General features: G+C 45.7%; 1 protein-coding gene and 1 long non-coding RNA gene across 2 annotated transcripts in view; one reads left to right on the top strand and one right to left on the bottom strand.

The window, feature by feature from the left end:
* Nucleotides 1-2,067: 2,067 nt before the first annotated feature.
* On the top strand, nucleotides 2,068-3,572 carry LOC147250702 (uncharacterized). The gene is made up of 3 exons (XR_015119105.1): nucleotides 2,068-2,132; nucleotides 2,417-2,561; nucleotides 3,405-3,572. It is a non-coding gene; the product is annotated as an uncharacterized LOC147250702 (long non-coding RNA).
* gabra4 (gamma-aminobutyric acid type A receptor subunit alpha4) overlaps nucleotides 2,735-4,624 on the bottom strand; it is a 22,070-nt gene continuing 20,180 nt past the window's right edge. The window contains exon 9 of the mRNA XM_086222895.1: nucleotides 2,735-4,624. This exon is cut by the window's right edge and continues 800 nt beyond it. The gene's annotated coding sequence lies outside the window, so the exon portion shown is untranslated.

The raw sequence follows: 4,624 nt of genomic DNA, 5'->3' as shown, positions 1-4,624 counted from the left end.
TAGACAGACAACCATTGGCTCTCCCAGCCACACCTACGGTCAATTTAGAGTCTGGATTAACCTGGTCCCCTCTTGATGTCTTTGGACTGTGGAGGAAGCTGGAGTACCAGAGAGAACCCAGCAGGAACAGGGAGAACATGGAGACTCACCCAGAAAGACCCCGTGCTCCAGCCGGGGCTCCACCCACAACCTTCTTGCTGGGGGCTACAGTGAGGACCACTGCGCCACCGGGCCGCCCCAAGATGATGATGATGTACACAAATAATTTTCACAATTTCATTCAGATAATTTTGCAGAAAATCATCAAAATTTGAAGGAATGTGTTTTCTGGAATCTAAATATAACAACTCAAGGTACAGTGATTCTGAGTTGAATTAGTTAAGATCTTAAATTCTTGTATCATATAAAACCTTTGTCTTCTTAGTGGATGGTGCAGCACTAAGGAAGCCATGTCAGATTCCATACTGCATGTGAGGTTCATCTACTTGAATAAATATTGCATCATCTCACACAAAAGGCTCATAAACCCCAGATGACTTGCACCTGTGCTAGAAAATATAATAAAACTCAAAATGCATCACCCTTTTAACTATGTAGTAATTATCTGGGCCTGTGGCCTTCATTAAACTGGGTTAAGGCATTTTCATCTCTCAGTCAAATTTGGAGGCTGCATAAGAAGTGTGACTGGAAGAATTCAGAAATACTGTCACAGACAGAAGAATTCCAGTGATCAAGGATGTTCAAGGTCATAGTGAAACAGCTTATATTCTGAATCCTACCAAGAAAAGCATGACATAAAAGGTGAGTCAGCAACATTGAAGTGGCTGTGGTTCCCCACATGTTCCTCTCTAAATCTGCCAGAACCTCCAGCAGGGGAGCATGCAGGCCTCTGTCCTAATGATCCAATTGTGGAGGGAGGACACAGCGCTGCAGGAGTTAGGAGGATGGATGGACAGATAATAGATGGGTGGATGGTGGGATCTGTTGGGATTGAGCGGGCTGACTGTGAGACCCTGGGAGGGGTCGTGGCCCCACAATCAGGGGCTCCCCAGTCGTTGATGAGAACTTGAGACAAGCAAGTCCAGTTTCCTTGTTATCGCTTGGATAACAACTCTGGATTTGATTCGTTGATGTGAAACCTAGCTTACAGTCTGTTGTCTCATCTCTTCTCTCACTGACCTGAAAAGGCCAGTTGGAAGCTCACAGGACTGAAACTCTTTGAACAACCCTGCCGCAATCCTGTTTTCCCTTCTGTCCTGGTGTCTGTTCTCCACACACACCCGCTGCCACTGATGCTCTGCCTGAGGTTTCCTTATCTGGGTCTAGAAACAGTTTTTAGTCCAGTGTCAAGATTCTGTTTTTCCCCTGAGACATACTGTTATCGAGACAATTCTCTTCAGTAAAAACCGATCGGCCCTGCGATGGACTGGTTTCCCTGTTTCAGTTAGTTCAATTGTCATGGACACAGACGTACCAGTATTCTCCAACTATGGACATCCCTTAACCACACAAAAAAGCATCAAAATGAGTAATAAACCTGAACGGATCATTTACAAAGACTTCAGCTGTAACGAGTGTGTCGAGCAAACATAATAGGGTCTTCGCCCTGGAGTACCTCTGGGCTCAGGCCCTAATTATTTAGTCCTGCGGTTCAAACTGTGCTGAAGATCTGAACCTCTAGTATGAGCCACTATTGTGCCACTAGAGGGGGTGCTGAGCCATGGTAACCTCAGACCTGCTCTAAAAGCACAGTGGATATCTCATTTTATCCTATTTCACTCATCAGGTGAAAAGAATGAGAATCTTAACTTTTAAAAATGTGGAAAGGTGAGCTTAATAGGAAGATGCTGCTGGTCTGCGTCAGCAGGAGCGTCTCTGTCTACCATCCATGGCAACATGTTTGAAAGGACCACACTCACAATATGGAACCGACAGCCCCACCCACCACGGTCACATTCAGAGGGGGAGGGCACCAATGAACACCAATCTGTTGTTGACAGGCGCCTCATCAGGAAGTCCTGTGTTTTTGGGAGGCGATACATAGTCGGCCCTGTGGTGAGAGAGAATGAGGGAGAGAGCAGGGGTTGTAATGACAGCAAAATCAATTTCACACACGACTGCGTTGAGGAGAGGTGAGTGCCCGCAGCGTCTTGATCCGTCCATCAGCCCACATGTTTCTGGCCACTGTGGCAGCACCCCAGCTCCTGTCAGACTAACAGGGCCAACAGGTACCACGCCACAGGTGAGGAGCACATGAGAGCCAGACACAAGGCGCCGCTACGTCTTCAGTCTCCATCATTGAAATCACATCCAACAACCTTCTACTAACGTGAATCAAGGAAGAAGAGACGGTTCTTCCTCTCATGCATGACGTTGTGTGATGGTCTTGTGATGTGACTCTTCTGTATCTCCCCAGGACATCTGGGGAATGTCTTCACCCACTCACAAATCTGGTTATCAGCATCAGTGCCGTCATTGCAGTGGCAGGAAGGCGTGGATGTTCCACTCACAGCAGAAAGCATCGTATAGCCTGGCTTCAGAAGTCGACCATATCCCAGCAGGTAGGTGAGATCAGTTCGTCTTACGAACAGATGAGATGATCGTGACCTCAGGGGGACCCACATATCCCAGGTTCAACAACACAACACTGTTGTTTTGCACGTTATTGTTATTAACTGAAGACAATTTCTTCAAAAAAATTCAGAGATGCAAAATAATGTTTTATTGTGTGTCAGAATGCTACAGTCTGGTTAGATGTAGGTACAGTCACCGAAGACCAGCTCAACAACAGGCTGGGGTCAAAGTGGTGTAACACAGCTCCGTAAACTGGACTCTCCCTTGTCTTCTATTTTGGAACAAAAATTGTTTAAAACGATATTTCACAAAAAGCCCAATTTGCCTCCCAAGAACTTCATGTTAAGAAGCTTGAGCTCACAGAGACATTTCTCTCCCTCCACACCAGAACATGTAGCCTGAAGCTAATCAACATGAACAAACAACCGCAAAAGTGTCTGAAATGTTCTTTGAGCAATGCTCCAGCGTCCTCTGACTCAATATGCTCAATAATCCTCGCACACTTTCAACTGGGGGAAAAAACCAACCCATCTTGTTGCAGTAACCCTTTCCCCATGTTTCCAAAACTTAATACGAAGCTAGCCTTAGCTACCATCACCTGACTCTAATGTAACACACAGACATGAGAGGGTTTTTTTCAATAATTTTATACAAATGCAGGTATCAAAGGGCTGCATATGTTGCAGCCCTGCACCCAAACTTTTATTAGGAATTAGTGTCTTGCTGGCGATCCTGTTAGCTGCAGTCTGGAGCTCCCTAATAGAATGAGCCTAGCTTAGCATGGACTTCTACATCGAGAACTATTAAAAATGTCATCATTCAACTTTCAGGAGTGTGAGAGCTGTCGAGGAGTTGCTGATCCAAAGCCGTGACCAGATGAGAGAACCAGTCAAAGCCCCCCACAAGGAGACAAACAGCCTGGCAACCCTTCAGTGACCTGCCGATATTTCACAGCCTGCCTGCAGTGTTGGTGGTCCCTGAGGCCCACTGGACTAAGGCCCACATGAGCTGCATACACCAGTGCCACTTCTACTGGTTATTCTGTTGCTGCTGCATCAGCGACACAGACATATTTCATGAGTCTGTCATTTGCATGATTTATATTAATGATATATTGCATTGTGTTGCTGTTCCGTCCCATCACTGCAGCTCTCCTTCAGGGATAAATAAAACTTAACTATCATGCAGTCACACCTGACACATGACCTCTTGTCAGCCACCAAGAAAGGCTGTGAAATAACGCATCATGTGAAAGCATAAATGGGACAGAAACCCCACGCGTCCTCTAACATCTGCTCCACATACAGAGGTGGTCGTTCTCCTTGTGACTAAACCACATCATCGCCACATGCTACTGCTGTAGCATCTGCTGACAAGTTGCTCTCTGGCTCTTCACATCGCAACTGTTTCATCACCTGTACAATCTTCGAGTATTTGACCCGCTGAGGCAGGAAAGACACTTTGGTCCAATACATGGATTAAAAACATATTTGTACTCCTCTCTGGCTGACCGCTCCCCAAATTTTATTGCCATGGTTTCAGTACTTCCAGGTGTAGGTAATCCATCTTGTGTGAGACAGAAGTAGAAGAAGCTTCTGAGTGTCAGTGAGGTCCCGGTCACAGCTCCTGGTTTGGAGACTCTCTAAAACTATCTATCCCCCTTTGACCAGAAATCACTGTATTTGAAATAATAAAGGACTAAACTAAAAGTCCCTGGAATTTAGGAGGGCCGGGGTCCACTTGTACTCCTGAAGAGTGGAAGTTTGCATCGTCTATCCTTCATGGAGCCTAGCAGTCCCAAAAGCGACAAGTTGTGATATACAACTGAAAATACAATGCAATTCTTAGCTTAAAATGGGTTCATCCTAATAAATGTGTGTATGTACACAGTGATGAAACATCTTAGGATGGAGGTGCACACGTCCAAACATCTTGCCTGACGCAGGGTACAAAAGTAGGAAAGTGACAAAAAAAAAAATCACGTGCTTTGTTTCGGCTGCATGCCAAAAGGGATCATGCGGCAGTTGTAGCCGATGAAGACCTTTAGAGT

Source organism: Aulostomus chinensis, chromosome 13 (genome assembly GCF_037954235.1).
Source record: "Aulostomus chinensis isolate RoL2024-O1b breed Wild chromosome 13, RoL_Achi_v1.0, whole genome shotgun sequence".
In the NCBI taxonomy this organism is placed as follows: Eukaryota; Metazoa; Chordata; class Actinopteri; order Syngnathiformes; family Aulostomidae; genus Aulostomus; species Aulostomus chinensis.
The sequence above is the reverse complement of the archived record's forward strand: the minus strand, read 5'-3'. Positions and strand labels throughout refer to the sequence as shown.